Here is a 17,796-nt window from a genome sequence, read left to right as displayed (position 1 = left end):
CTTCAGTATCAGAGGCCAACAGTATTGTTACGTTGTAATATATCATATCGATATAATAGATAAAACAATTTAATGAAGGGTTCAATTCTCGGCACCCCAATAATCATAAAGATTTTTCAAATGTTGCTATCCCACCGACAAACAATATCACTCATAATAGAGTGGAATATCGTTAGTCAAATCAAGTATAGTTAATGAGCCGATTATTGACACAATCATACATTTGCAGTACTGCAAAAATTCATATTTAAGTAGAACTGACTTCTACAGTCAAGACAGTATCGTCTGTTTAGTATTCTGCCCATACGATTGCAGGTGGATACCTCGTTAAGGACCGTTTTATTAGGTCTACACAAACTTATTCAGACTATACCACCAGAACATGTTTGTAAATCTGTCAAACCAAGATGTGTTTAAATCAGTATTGTCAGACTCCTGGTACGCTACAGCATGTAATCTTAAAATAAACAAATCCTTCGAAAGATCTGTAGAAACATCTATTGTCTTCATTAAATAAACATACTTATTGCCAACAAATAATTACATAGAATAAATTGTTTTATTCTATGTGAAAACTCATTCATTTAACTGTTTTATTTGATTCGTGGTAACTTTGTGGTAGCCTAGAGGCAAGTCATTGGTAATTAAGTAACAAAAACAAATGCAGCTAAACAAATTAAGCCTAACCAAGCTTAATCTCAAAACTCATATGACTCAAAGTTTCTTTTCAAACGATTATTATTACCAAACAACACTAAACATGTAAAATAACAAAAGTTGTCTTTAAGAGCAGTATTTACTGAGGAACGCTTGCTAATTAAAGACATTTTGAAATTCATTTAACCTGTTTTTGAAGAAATTATAGTTTTCTCGTTCATTTTCTGCTGTAAACAGTTGATCTTATCTGACAGTTGACTTGATATGATTATTGATCAAATGAAAACTTTCAAAGGTTAAGTGGCTGGGGTTTAAGTGAATTTATGATCGGAAATTTATAGAATATTTAAACATATTTAGATGAATTTCTCAAGGCTTAATGGCAATTGGGAGATTTGTTTGCAAATACACAAGGGATATACATTTTAGTTTATACTCATAGCTTGGCAACCTTGGTACAATATAATAATTTTTTTTATTATAAGTGCTTATACAACGAAAAACAGGTCCAATAAACAACATAATATTGATAACGTTGTAAATGGTCTTTGACAAAGTATTACATTGCCTTCCTGATTGTCTGCAAAAAGAAGTTTTCTTTGTGTGTGTGGGTGTTTTTTTGTTTGTTTTTTACTGTGCATATCTAATTTAACTGTTGGTATTTACAACTAAAAGTATTTGCCCATTACCTTTACAACCAGCTGTTTCCCTCTTTTAGTCCGTAATTTCCCATTTCGAATTATTATTTGATAATAATATTTAAAGATTATTTTAAAGACGGAAATAGTAAGTTCACATTTTATAAAATCAAAGATATAACCTATAACTAAATTTAAAATTTGTATTATAAAAGATAATTATGTACTGTTCATTGTATAGTACTGTAAATAAATTAGCAAGAATCTTTTAGTAAATGCGGTAAAAATATTTAATAAAGTAGCAAATAGCGTCTCTGCTAGTATGCAGCAAGTCTGGGCAAGATGCCATTACAGCACCAAACAGAAGGCTACACACAGAGCAATATTGTACATGTTTGGTGCGATATGGCCATTCGTTTGATATATATGCCAAGACTTATAAGCTTTTCGTTGCAGCAAACCTGCACCCTAGGCGATTGCTAGTTGTTTTATACACAAACATCTGCAAACCTATTTTCAAAGTAAAAAATATGGATGTTAAAACAATATATAACAAACTTAAGAAACCAACAAAATGAGTATATCAATTGATAAAGCAGCTTTAAATATCCATTCTAAGGAGATGAGAAGAATAATAAACCCCCTTAACCCTATTCGAAGCAAGTTTTTTTCTACAAAAAGTTTAAAAATGAAAGAAGTGTGGTTGCTGCTTAGCTTCAAACATTTAACAAATCCCACATTTACCCTAATGTTTATCTTAAAAAGAAAACATAAAAAACATACTTGAAAAGATTTTGTTAAAACTTCTAGTTTTATCATTTATCATTACAGTTTGATACACGGCCAAAACAATAACTTTTCTTGCCTCCTGTATTTTTCAGGTAATGATGATTGAACTGACATATTTCCAATCATAAAACAACAATCATTTTACAAATTAAATTTGTTTGCATGGTATAAGTATCTATAAACACAAAGTGGTTTCATACACATTTATTTCCTAAATCTATTTATATTTTGACACCGCTATTTTCGGGTTTGAGAACCGTTTTAAATTTAATGTAGAAGAATTTATTTATATATGTTGTTTTTTAGTTCTGTAGTCAATGTTTATTTTAATGGGAACTGTTTTCAGTGTCATTGAAAGATTGAGGGTAAACACCAATGAATATTAATTATCGTGTTAATATACACCAGACAGCATTAATTATCGCGTCATAACTATTGAAAGCACCAATAAGTCAATGATAATATACGCTCACATACAGATGTATTATAGTTAGTGGCTCATAAATTAGCCCACCAATTGATTTATTAGCCTAATATATTCAATTACACTAATTAATTAATACTGAAATGCCAATAATTGTAAAGTTATAGCTTAATACATGTGTGTTGTTTTTAAAATCCTTTAATTCTATATAGCCGGTTAAGTGCATTGCATTTTAATTCAATTTCCATTTTGTAAATTTATAATATTTCTGTCAATTAAGCTAAAAAAATATTTTTGCATGCATTTGGTTTATCTAATTGACTGTCTCTTGCCAAAATATTATGCATTTTTCAAGTATGTACGTTTTTCATAAAACTAACTTTCCTATAAATAGTGTCAATATATTTGATAAACTATAGATTTAGGTTCGAGAGGCATGGGTTGAACTATATCACAAATGATTATGTAATTAATAATGCAATAGCTAGGTGTTATGAATCCACCAGTAGTCTTGTGTTCTCTCTAGAGGAAAAATAAACATTTATAGATTGAGCAAATAACCTTATTAGAACTTGGTAATTAAAATTCATTTCCATTCTAGCTCCTGAGCTGTTGTATTCAATATAATAAATAGGTTACATACCTTATAAATCCGACAAACAGCTCATTTTAATTGAAGGTCGTTTACATGTTTCGGCTTGTATCGGCCATTGTCAAAACGTTGCAGTTGGATGGTGAAATCCTTGTCATTGTTTTCTACTAAAAGTACATACACAAACACATACACACGGACGGGACGAAAACATTACGAAAAACGAATAAAAACTTTAAATAGGCCTATTAAATACACGGGCAGGACGCACGCACACCGTTGTCAAGGTCAGGATGCAGACTGGCACTTGGTAATGCCATGAACAGACGGATTAATACCTATACACAGCTGTTCTATCTATATGAACAAATTTATTTATAGATGACTAAAATCATTTTATGTTTTTGAACACTCCCTTAACCAAAGGGTGATAGTTTAATTGTTACTGTACTATACAACTTGCGTGGTAACATTTTTTTCTCTAAAGGCAAAACCCAAAAGACAAATTATGCTCTGAAACGATTTTGAATAATTTTCCACACGGTCAGATACATAATTTGGACAGTCTCCAGGTAATATTGCCCTAAATGAGTCTCACAGGAAATCAACAAGTATGTTAGGAATCGACTGTCATGGAATATTAACTAATTAAAATTGGAAAGTGTGTTTTATTTCAACGTCTAAGATAATAAAGACATTTAAACTTGCTCTTGCTTACGTATAGTTTATGATCGACCATAATTATAATTTAAAAATTATTTATGGATGTCTGCTGACACAATTCTGGAAAATAGTTAATTTAATATTACACAGAGGACATGCAGATGATAAACATTTTTATTTGTATTCAGCAGAGAAACCCAAGAGCAAACGGAGATTTAAAAAAACCACAGATTTCACTTACTCCCTTATGGATTAAATCAATTAGTCATCTTTTGTCATCCTTATTGATCACCTACAAAAAAATTTAAGGTATGCTCCTCAAATAATTACCTTAGCATACTTTTTGGTTTTCTAAGGAATGCTAGGGAGTAGAGTGAGTTTTGACGTTAATTATTTTATTGGTACCAGTAAATCATATCCCTAACATGTGATGACGAAGCAACTAAGGCATATATGAACCTAAATATGAATGAAATTTGAGAGTAGGATAAGTGAAAAACCTTGTGAACATTTTTTACAGTCAAACAAACTTTTTCTTTAGTCACGAATATTTACGAACATTTTCATAATTATTATCATTATTTCTTTACATTTCTTCGGGTATTGTAGCCAAAGGGTATGCATGGACTGTACAAAATACCATACTATTAAATAAAACATCACAACTACATCAACAGCACAGGACATCAAACTAACTTGAAAATAGGGTTCATATTTTATATGGGGATACTAAATCGATCCACCGCATCCAAAGTTAGTATCAAGATAATCAATCATGAATTATTCAAAAGATGGTTTTGCTTTTAGCGAATTTCCCATATAGGAAATAAGCTATTACCGTAGGTCTCATTGTAAGACCTAGACACGGGACTGATTTACTTTTTCGTCTAGAGGTCCCAGAGGCTAAAAACACCATCTGTTCAAATTCATATACCTACATATACAGTATTACTAAGCTATCAATATTTCAAATAAAAAAACACACTTCAATACATTCCCTGTAGCAGCAAACCTAAGTAATCATTAAAATTATTGTTATTTAAATAGGATATAAATCTGACAATTTTAAGGGAATATTTTAGTAGAAATCCAGCCAGGTAAATGGAAATTCGCTTAGTCTGCAGGTTTGCTGCGGCGGGGGTATTTTTATTTGTAACCACGCTCAACATATCAACATATTTATCATAAGTTCCTAAATACCTTCCTGAAATCACCATACACTGGATTTCAAAATTATTTATCCAGTTTTGAAGACCATTTTTTTTTTACTTTTTAATTTAAAACACTCACTTATTTAGTGGTACGTATACATGTACTCAGAGGAAGTGTATGCATCTCGCTATTAATATTACTTATGAAAACTGACTCTGCAAAAAATATCTCCCTACTAAAAGTCATGTAATATTAAAGGAAATTTATTTCAAGAACTTATTTGGAAAGCAGTCACTTCAGTGATGTGTATATGAAGAAAGTTGATGCATCTCGCACTACTGACTGTTAAGCTATTTATAAGCAGTATTAGCAAATACACAATCTGTCAAGAGATCTAGAAATAGCTTAGTCAGCTGAGATGCAGAGAGACCCAGCTGTCATTCTTGTTCAAAAAACGAGTTACTTCATCGGATGGTATTTCAATCAGCTGTGACCCACTTAAAAAGATTGTTTAGGATATTTCCTTCCAGGAGTAGACGAAAGTATATCCTCTTAAAGTAGATGTAGACTAATCTCGTATATTGTTTTGAAGGAGTAGCGTATTAAAATACCCCCGCCACAAACCTGCAGATTAATTTCACTAGTATATATGTATCCTGTAAATTGTTAATTCATTCCCTATTTATGTGAAATAACTTAATTTTATTAATTGTGATACGTACATAAGTTGACTGCTACAGGGAAGGTATTAAAGTGTATTTGGTGAAATGTAATAGCTTAGTATGAAATACCAAAATTTATCGAGTTTAATCATAATATGTCCTAAAACAAGCGAATTACAACAGTTTATACTGTTCTTTTCAAAAAAAAAAAATCTAGGAATTTTAAATTTATAGTTTTTTTTTACTTTCCCTGTACTTATTAGGCGTACAAAAACGTGTCAAAATTCCAAATTATTTGTTTTAAGCAAAAAGATTTAGAAAGAAATCTGAGAACAAATGTAATGTTCCGGGGGTCAAAAATGGGGTAAATGGATGGTGAGTCGGTCTCGGGCTTGGTCCTACCATGAGACCTACGGTAATAGCTTATTCACTGTATGTATAATTTGCTTAAACCTTTGTGAACAAATTTTACAATAAAAAATAATAATTGCTAAGCTAAAGTGTATAAATAGACTTATTGTATTGTTTAAAACACCTACCAAGAGATGGATAGCAAATAGAACATATAAAGACACCCGCTAAACCTTCAAATCCGATTAACAAGAACCAGAGCTTGTCAATATAACCAATTTTAATATGATAAAAGAAGAATACCATACGCTCATCGTCGTGATTCAATTGTAAACATCACTTAACGCTTTTGTACCTGGCCAGGCCAATTGAGAAGAGCAACCTTCAAAGACTACATACAATGAGAACTAACTTTGATGTTAACTGTGGGGATAACTAGTGAATAAGCTTTAAGAAGCTTAACAGATGTTTATAGCCCATTTTCTCCTGCTTAAGTCATAAATCCTACTTTGAGTTCCTGTTAGTTTAGACCTCAAAGGTATTTATAGCAGATCGTGTTAAAGCATAGATGAGAAAACTTTACTGACTATATTGCGCAACTGTTCAAGAGTGTGGTCCGTAAGCAAAGAGTGTGAGAAATCTTCTTCTTAAGCTATTATATTTAAAATAACGTTATGGGATTCATTTGAAAACCATATTGAAGAGTACTGGATATAGAATGTCCAGTTATATTAAAAGACTAGATGCATAGATTTCAATTTCATAAAAACTTGAAATTGAACAAAATTTTGGTCGGATTTTTAAAATAACGTGAAAGGTTCATAATATTTTTGTTATATGTACCAATATGTGAGAAAATTAACCACAAATGCTTATCGAAGTTGTGTAAATGATTTATTTTGTATCAATGTAGTAAAACAAAAGTATTATTTAACATCTCATAACCGTTTAGCTTCACTACATACAAAGTGTCTGAAATATTTTCTCCAAGACAAGTATTTTCACACTATAGTATCTTTTTGCAGAATTTTAAACGCATAGTCAACAAATTTAGCCCTATTCAGAATCTTTGAGTACCCAGGTTGTCATTGCAAAACAACCAAAATAATTTACAGTTAACTTACTTTGTGACCAAACCATTCCTTGAATGACGCATCCTTTTTTTCTCGAAGCATAACAAATTTCCAAACTCGTTCCACGAATAGCTGGATAGTAGCGTTTTTATAGTTCTCGCCATTCATCAAGAAGTCACAGTACTGATAAAAGTAAGTCACTTTCTGATGATTCAAAACTTGGTCCAGCTTCCCTTGATCAGCTGACTTTAAAACAGTTCAACAATACTGTAATTATATTGTTCCACAGTTTTCTTCCTGGTTAAACACCACAAATGAAAAGCCCAAGGAATAATCTTCAAGGGACTTCTTTGTTTCCATTTAAAACAAAAAATAATTTCATTTGTCTTTTTATAATTTTGTGGCCAACCACTCCTACATCTTGATGAACATGTTTTATGATTCGTAATAAACTGAAAAGCTAAGAATGGCACTTCGTAGGTTTGGGTGACAATTATTGACTCATTCAGTTGCTTGGGATTCGATGAGCAAAACTAGTGTGTCAAGCCCTGAAATAGAACAGTCAGTTATTTGTATCTTTGGGTCCAACTGTCAATCAACTTGCCACTTTCTTTACTCTGCTTTTGAAAATTCGGTTGTCTCAGTCTTTTTTTTATAATAATACAGTATAACATAATATATTTAACTAAAAGCAACGCAGTTTGTGTATACATTTTAGCTGAATGTAAATTCAATTTGAGTTAATAACGAAGTAAGATTTCCTGTGTAGGATTGTTCTTATATACTTATAAATAAGCTATTTATTTTAAAAGGACTATTGAAAAGTCCAATGATAAAGGACAGTTGGACCAGGTGTTGGATCATCAAAGAGTGACTGACTTTAATCAGAATCTTGACTTCTTGATTACTAAGTGAGGACTATAAAAACGCTCCTACACAGTTCTATTTATTAATTCATTTAGATATGTATTGTTTTTTAACGGTTCGTTGGGAAACCTTTACTTATTGTATTGTATTGGTAAACCTGCAACTAATTCTACTACAGAGCTTCTGAAACTGTATTTTTTTCCTTGTTCCTATATATGTTGCTAGTGCAAAATAAACAAACCAATTAACCAAATTGCATTGATTATATAGAATTATGTAAGCATTTATTTTACGACAGTTTTGATTAGGCATAGAAATGACTAAATTAACTGATATGGACAGATAACATTAATAATGCAATTAATTAGTTTAATTGATACAAAATATTATTCATAAGAATGATTCTAATGTTTTATAACAAAAAATTAGTTTTCTCTTGTAAACTAATAAAAAAATAAAAAAATTGAAATAAATATTTTATGAAAAATATAAAATAAATACCACCACGTTATTCGTTGTATCTATTTAACACATGATTTGGTTTAAGGAAAAATTGAAAACTTGCAATGTAAATTATTCGTCCGGAAAACATGATTACATCACGAACCAAGGTTTCCATGTTGTAACAGAGTTAATAACATCTGCTCATCGCAAGAAAACAATTACTTCAACGTATTTCTTCCCTGGAGTATTCCACATACATAATTTACAAGGCAAGATGCTCACTGTAATTTATTGTGTATCCTTTCTTGGAACCTGCAAAGTTATTGTAGAATGAGTTAAGTTTTTTGTTTATTAATGTCTAAAACATTAACAATAATGTCTGGATAGTCAAGTCGTTTATAATACAACTGTTGCTTATTTTATCCCCACCGGGAAAAGTTTCAAACAAAAGCGACAAAAGTCATTCAATAAACGAATATTGGATGTTATCTCTATGGTGACCGTATTGCTGCAGAAGCAGTTTTGTTTTGTGCAATCTACATTGCGTATTTAATTTCATCGCATTCTATACCAACTGCAGCGTTGGTGTTTTGGAATCAACTGGAAACAATATCAAATTTAAATTTGTTTAATGAATTGATTTAGTTGTGTTAGTTTTTATTGAGTTTGATCCACTTTTCCTTGGTTTATCAGCTTTATTATTTTTGCAACAGAATTTTTTACTAGATCTTTCCCTATTATCACCTGAATTCTATTCAATTTATGGAAGGTAAAATTGTACTTAACAACAGAACTCAAAAAGCATACTCTTGACCTGCTACATTTCAAATCAAATATTCAGCTCGATCAAATATAAAACACTAAATTGACTTCCTATAATAGAAATATGCAATACAAAGAGTTTCGACTGTTTAGGCGACTCCCTAACCAACTTAGCAACTAAACAATTGGTCTTTCATGTTCTATAGCAGGTTGTCTTCAATATTTACTGACAGACTGTAGTCACGCCAATGGATCAATCGCCATGTCTGCTGTGTATTATACTTACGCCAACTCATAGGTAACGAGTTATCATGCAGCATGTTGTAGTGTGGGGAGTGAATGAAAAAGCGAGGGAATTTTAAAGATTAAGGATGGGGAGACACAGTAAATGGATGAAAGGAGGAAGTCATGGACTTATCAAAGTCGTAAGTTAACATTTTCTCCCAAAGAAATATATGTATTTTAAAACCTTGCGTTGCGAATAATGAGATTTACATTTATCTTAAAAGCTCGTTATAATATTATCTATATATATAATAGGCAAGCATGTTTCTTTAAAACTTTTTTTCTCAGCTCGTATGCATCGCAGGGAAAATCTACGCCTACTGTTAGAAAGATATTTCCTGTAGATGTGCAGAATCCCTTTATAAATTAAAATAGGCTCAAAAATAAAGCACAACAAATGAATTTTAAACTTAAAAAGAGTTAACATGGAACATGGGTTGCCATGCTTGTGACAAAACAAAATATAAACAGAAAATAAAAAAAAATTATGAAATAACAATTACTTGGTTTATTTACAGCGTGAGGTGAAAATAGAGAAGCCTATACATTACATATTTTTGGTCGAGTTTTCGACCACTGGACGACTACTAGTTTGTTAATGACATTGGTACCGAAATATTTAAATAAGTTTAATTATTGTTGAAGCGCAAATGTATGTTTTTAGCACTCCAGTTTCCACAAATGTTGTTTTATCAATATGTTAAGCGATAAAAATTGGTAGTCAATGTTAACAACTGAATATTAGTCTTATTTTAAAAATAGCTAGGTAATTTTACTCAAGGGAAGGAAGTAGTTACGATTAATGAAAGGACTATCTTGGAATTTTAACAGAATTTGTGGTCATCACCATTGTAAATTGCATTGTAAATTTAACTGCTTTTCTGGGGAATCATTCTCAAATTAAAACTATAACCTTACACATACTTATCATACCGAGCAGATTAAACAATATTTTAAAATATAATTTTGTGACGCTCTTTTGGAGGGAAAATTCTGAAGGCGATAATGTTTTTCTCACTTAAGAGTGATATATTTTTAACTCCACTGTGCCTGCAGTTTTTTATAGACTAAACTAAAATATACCTCGTGTTGCAGTTCAAATAGTGTGTTTTGATCCACTACATATGTTTTGCCATATTTGGCATTTTAAATTTTTTTTACACACCATTTGAACTGCAAGACGAGGTATGTTTTAGTTTAGCCTGTACTAAGCAGTTCAGGGGCTACAAAATGGAATTTAGTTTTTTATAAGCTTCCAATCCCCTATAAAAATTTAGTTTGTTTTATTTTCGTTGTGTCGTTATTGTTTTATTATTCATTTTTTAACCTAAATTATTTTGAGTAGATTACGAAAAACTTTTATAAATATCTCCAGGTTTATAATGTGTTTTTAGTGCCAAAACAGTTGAGTGAGTGCAGCTGTCGTTAAGAGAGCTACGACTACAATGGTTTTATTTTACAGCTGTTGTATAGCCTGTGTGGACAGGCCAAACAAACAATGAACCTCATATCTTTGTCTTTATTTGTATAAGTATAATTTTTTTATACTAAACATACAATAATTTTTACTGTTCATAAATAATGATGTGAACCTATACGATTCGTATAAATAACTTGTTATAATATAATAAAGTAAATAAAATAATAGTTTATTACCTGATTACAAATTAGTATAAATTATCCACGCACTACACGTAAAATGAGCATGAATATAAATTAATATTAATTTACGTTATGGTAAATAATTAATTAAGGTGAATTGGTAGTAATTTTATTACATGGAAATGTGAACCTACAGGTTTAGAAGAGTTTGAAACCACTGAGTGAAAACATTATCTCATAGTATAGTTAAATAACATTTTAATTCAACAGGATTTGAACAACCTCTTCCAGGATAGGTTTCGTGGTCAGACCCCTAAAAGCAGACAGATGTTCAAAAAAGGCGGGGGACATAATTTACCTAGTAATTCCTTGGGTAAAAATAGAGAGAAAATCAAGAATACAACTTTTACCGAAATCGCTTTTGTTTACCAGCTATCGGCCATTTTGTATATTTCACTTTTCTTCCAAATATCTGGTCGGCGAAGCGATTTTGGAAAAAGTTTATTCTTGATTTTCTTGTAATTTTGACCCAAGGACACGGCGTAAATTATGTCCCATCTCCCAACCTATTTTGAACACCCAACACAGATATATTTTATGCAAATTACTAGACTGATTTTCAGCTTGGTTCAACTTTAGATTGGTTTTGTCGCTATGCGATGACGTGACCAACCCCATTACTATTACCAGTTAGGTAATGCTGTTGGCGCCAATTTGTTGACGGAGGTATAAGGGCGGGAGGGAGAAGGGTGGTTGGCAGGATATCAAGATTTCACCAAAGGAGGGGGCACTTAGCTATATCAGATTTTCACCACTGAGAAATCGGGTGAAACTTGCACATGTTATGTCCCTTTTGTGTTTGTAACCCCACATATAATTTATTGGAAAGTTTTTGACGGACACGAATCTTTGTTCAAACTTCAAAACAATGAGGTCGTTACAAAATCTGTCATGATTTTACGTATTGGGGAGTAATTACAAAATCATTTATAAAAATAATTGTTCAATTTTTTACTACAATATTCGATTAATAGCCTAATGTTTGTGGACAAAAGGGAAACAGAAATGATGAATGGTATAAATGACTATATTGCTGAGAAAGCTATTAACACTACATAAAATTAGTATTGTAATCACTGTAGATTACAAGAAGTCTCGAAGGAATTTCCTGTTCCATCATTTAATTTTATTTGACCAACACATAATATTTAGTTTTATTTTATTTTTATTCATTGCATTTGAATATATTTAAATATTATTAAAATTAGTAATTCATCCCTGCTTTACAACAAGAGACGACACCAAATAGTAAAATGTGAGTTTAAGTGTAGGAATAAGTTATTAAATTTGCCAATCACTGATTATTGAAACGTAATATAGTAATACTAGAGAACCCGTGCGGCTCAATGAACCGCATAGTATGAAACATAACACCAATGAAAACGTTATGCTTAAATTCGAGTAATTCTAGTTACATCTTAGAGTTGTTTAAACACTTGTTAGAAACTATTTTTAAAAATCTCTATTTGCGTTGTCAAGGCTCACCTACATTATTTCTCAGTTATTATTCACAGTTTTAACTGATAACTTCTAATGAATGAGAATGCTAAACGGTCTGCTTCAATTCGAGTCAACATGTTGCAACAAAGTTTTCCAGCTTTGAAAATTGAAGAAAACTGTTACCTCACCTGTGTTGTAATTTAAGTTGGGTCATTTTATTACTTTGATTTGAGACATCCCCTAATCAAACGAATTTTCTCAATAGAGAATCATGAAAAGTGGGGTGATATCAACCATTCCATGTGCTCCATTTTTTACCCACAAACTCTGGGTTACCAACTGGACAGCCATAATCTGCTTTGAATAGCCTAAAGCAGCAACACCATTGAAAGTTGGCATATTTTAACGTATTGTCTGTCAGTCACAGTATATGCCCTGCATCAGAACATTCTCATGTTGTTCAGTGGAGTTTCTCTTAATACCTGTCCCAAAGTTTTGAAAGTGTCGAAATAGGTCCATTCATTTGTTGAAATAGGTTGGATAACTCTTGTAGATTTGCATAGCAATTTTTATTTTCTCTTTTTGAACAGCGTATATTATTTTCCTCTCCTGAATCATAAAAATAAACTTGACCGTAACTACTCGATCGTTGAATACATAAACACTAATTCCTTCACTTATGTTTAGTCTAATATTGCCATTAAAACTTTTAATAGTAAAAGAGTTTTTGAAACTTCTTATTTTTGACATAAAATGTCTGGATTGTGTAGTTGAATTCAGCCAAAAAACTTTGTATAACTTTGTCCGAGGAACTGGCAACATAACATAGAAGTAAACAATCCATTTGCGTTTTTTCTCAATTGAAATAGAGCGAGTAATACAAAAGTTTACAATTATTAAAACATAAGGTCCGCAAACATTTGGTATAATCTTACTACTTGAACTTATCATAGTCAAGGCATTAATATAGTTTGTACTAATTAATTGTTTTGAAATAGCTCGATCTATCAGTGCCAGAAGTAAACATTTCTTGCACGCATTCATTTGATCTGACATTAGGCAAGTTGGGCAAGTTTACTTTAAATACCACAGTGACAACACTATGCGCTTTGTATATTTTTTCACTTCCAAAGTAGGTTGCATAGCAGAATTGGCAAATATTATTCATCTCACCAAGTGGATGTGTGTATAGATAGGTATCTGTTAGACCAGACCTCTCTTTTTCTACTCTCCTCATACGCATGAGATATCTTATTATTAATTGTCTCCTCCTCCCGTTTTCAATATTTCTTCTTTGAACTTGAGGCATTTTCTGTTCTTCCAACAAAACTGATTAACTGGTTAACTTGGTCTTCCTACTGAATATTACAAACTACTCACAAAAAGCTGATGAGTTTCTTTTTATAAACAGCTGTTTTGTTGTTATTAAATTTGTTCCATGTATTTCTTATGGGGAAAACCCAACCTTTGAAAGGGTCTCACGCCCTTAAGAATAGGACTCTTAAAATTCTAAAACCTTATTGCAAAACTACATATTGAGACGAATCTTTTGACACCTTAAACGTTAAGATTGGTCTACAAATAAGGGAGGAGTTGCGTTAACAAAAAACGGCTTCACGTATTATAAATATAGATAGATATCTTGAATAATAATAATTCACTTTTAGATAGAATTGATATATAATATTTTAATGGAATATACGGATAAAATGTAAACAAAGTAAAACTGGATTATAAGAAGGCCTGTTGTTTTCAGAGAAAGAACAATATTTACTTCCAAAAGATCCAAGATCTACCTCTAAATCTTGAATATACCCGAGAAACAGCCCTTATGTATACAGAAACTAAAATCCGTCCGTAGTAATCTTCCGTACAACAACTTTCTTTGGAGGAAATTTAAATATAATTCCTCTAGTGATTATTTAGTTTTTGTGAGGTAGAAATACTTACGTCCCATTGGGAAACAGGAATAAGGAAGAATCCTACCATTCCCTAAAACTTTCTGGATAGGTCTGTGAATCAGCTGTGACAAATATTGTGGAGTTTAGATGGCTCTAGAATGAATAAGTTCAAAGGTCCAGAACCAAGGTTTCGACTTGATACAGCAATAAATTAGTTGCTTAGGTAGCCACGTGTTTATAATGCACGCCTTCGAATCTGATGCTTACCGGTTCGATTCTAGACCTCTTATTAGGATCAATTATTATGCTATCCAACAAAATTTTGACATATTGATTGTCAAAACTTTGACAATCAATAGAAACAATAACGGAACCAACCCCTTAGAAAAGTCGTTAAAAATCATGATGGTGTTGAAAAACATATAGTATATGATGTTTCCAAATTCTAAATTTAGTGAAATCAATATTTTCTAACCACTTTCCACTACATGATACCAGCTGAACTTGATTCAATGTTAAGTACAAGACAGATGTCGTTCAGACAGACACAAGTGTCCAGGAATGTAAGAGTCTCGCCAACGCCTGTTTATTATTATCACTGTCTGTGGGCAACAGTCAGCTGATCAGCTGATGGGCACTTGTCTCTTTACTGACATTGTCACTAGCCGCAATCCGTGCCTCACCAACACACAGAAAATGCTTCTATATGTTACAAAAAGCAATATTCCATGCATAACACTTCACTTTTTGTTCAACATTTCTTGAACTTCAGCTTCAGTAAAGCTGTACTTGAGAAGGTTAGGTTAGTAGGTAAGGTAAGGTTATGTTTTATAGCATCAGCTGTATTTCTCAATCAAACAGCTGTTCAACAATAAGTGTCATAATTGCAGCACAGAAAGAAATCAAGGGATAACTCTAGAAAGTATAGGAAGTTATAGGAAGAAAATTGGTATAACTTTCAACATGCTAGGCTACCATTTTCTTATTACAACTGTTCCGAAGCAGAAATTTTTGCACAATATCGAAACATATTATATAAATTGTGCGAATTTCATAGCTTTTGATAATGTAACTGAGCAAGCAATAACATAAAAAACGTCTAAAACCTTCGTGGGATACCCTATATAATTCGTAGCGCAGATGGAATGATCAAATAATGTTATTTATTAACTATCTCTTCAATAAAATTTTTCTTTTAAATTAGGATTAAAGATGTGTAATAAAATATAAATTAAAAATGTAGGCTCATTACCTTTTTAACTGAATTCTAAAACTACGAATTATGTAGTTTTACGAACCTAAACATTTTATAAAGTTTTTCAAAATGCGTTAAATGATCAGACGTTCTAGAATTGATGTAGTACGTTAGCATTTAATAGCCCACTACAGGTTAATAAACCAAAGTACAATCTTTTAACATTATAGTATCCGTAGTATCAACAGTTTGCTTAGTTCACACAATTTAATAATAATATCGTTGGGTTTTAGAGCAAACGTTTCAAACAAAAGCGACAAAAGTCATTCAATAAACGAATATTGGATGTTATCTCTATGGCGACCGTATTGCTACAGAAGCAGTTTTGTTTGGTGTAATGTACATTGCGTATTTAATTTCATCGCATTCTCTACCAACTGCAGCGTAGGTGTTTTGGAATTCATAGGAAACAATATCAACTTTAAAATGTGTTACTGAATTGATTTTTATTGTTTAAGTTTCTATAAAGTTTGGTCCATATTTATTTTGTTTTGTACCATATTTTTAACGGAGTTATTTTTCCTTATTACTTATTCTGAAATATTTTCAATTCTTAACAGGTAAAATGAAAGTATAACAACTGAGCTCATCAGGGCAATGTTCTTAGAAAACTAACTCATTGTAATTCTCTTTCTAATTCCTTAAAACTTTTTATATCCATTGTAATGATTGTTTAATATTTTATGTAAGAAATTTATCAAGCAGATATTTAAGGTTACTAGCAGAATCTACATTATTAAAAGGATTTTTTTGTGTGCAGCAAATCGATCCCTAAATATTAATTTTATAGGCATATTAGGTACCTATCAATTTAAAGCTCTTATCATCTAGATGTGCATTTTGCAGGTTTGGATTAAATCTTGTGAAAGCCCTTATTATTCGTCCTACAGCCTTTTAAAATTTCAGAGTTTGTGCTGAATTCTGTTGTCAAATCATCTGAACTGTTTCTAGTTTACATTTGTTTACATCAAAACATTAATGACCATAATACAGTTTTGTTTACATCCCTGCGAAAATGGGGTTATCTGTAGTTGGTGATGTTTCAGTGAAATTTAAGTAAAATATTGTAATGCTATTTTGTATAAAATGCAAAGAAGAAAATGACTTAAGATGGATTTGGTGTTGTGATGGAATTTTGTGTTTTTATGGAATGTTTTATTGATATTTTAGGGAATTTCAATAAAATATGTTATTGTTATTTGTTTGAATTGTAATGTTTTGTGATTTCATAGTATGTTTAATTATTATTTGTAATTTTACTAAGATACCTCGAAGAGATCGCACACGCAATGAAATAATAGGGTATACAATGCAAATTATAGGGATAGGATGAGAAATAATAGTTTTCACCCTCATCAACTACATATCAAATAAATCACGGATTTTGAAGTCACCAAGTGACGCAGGCTGCTAGTTATAAATTAAAAATTATTCTGAAATTAATGTGGAAGAACTTGATATTGAATTGGCATTTCTTAGAAACATTCTCAAAACGAATAAGGTTCAGATACTTTTTCTTTTGTCACTGATTTGTCAATAGTATTCAGCAAATGAACGATTACAAGCAACAGAGAACAAGTGATCTTTTAAATGAAAACAATTCCAGTTAAAGTGAATGAATTAATATGGAAACGCTATTTAAATTCATAATCATTTCAACTTTTTTAATAAAGATTTTCTTTATATTTAACTTTAATTTGAAAAAGTTTAGAAGAAATTGTCAGATTTTTAATTCTCATTCATTGGCTTTTTTAATTTTAACAAAGTTTAAATCCGTTAAAAGGAAGAATCAACCTTTGAATAGGTTATAGCTTTATAATTTTAGCATTTTATCTTGTTTGATAGATTTATAAACTTTGAATTTATGAGAAGACTTTTGCAATTGTAGTTAGTTATTGACTTTGACTTTGAATCTATCAGTTGATCATTAAATTTGGCTGGATATAAGTAGATTTGAAGTAAGAAATAAGTTAGTAAAAAATATTGAAATACGGGGTGTGTCAGAACTAGTTCCGTCTTGAACCCTCGATTCGAATCGCACCTAAACATTAACATTGACCAAGCAATATAATTTATATGATTGCACTATTAAAATCGTGTTTAAGCTATGCGTTATTATCTATTTACTTCGCAAAAGACTTCTTTGTCGATGACAATTAAATAAATAAAATTTAGCGTA

The sequence above is a fragment of the Macrosteles quadrilineatus genome, unplaced genomic scaffold (genome assembly GCF_028750875.1).
Source record: "Macrosteles quadrilineatus isolate MER2022 unplaced genomic scaffold, UCM_ALF_1.0 Scaffold_1__1_contigs__length_201487025, whole genome shotgun sequence".
Lineage (NCBI taxonomy): Eukaryota > Metazoa > Arthropoda > Insecta > Hemiptera > Cicadellidae > Macrosteles > Macrosteles quadrilineatus.
This window is presented reverse-complemented; position numbering follows the sequence as displayed.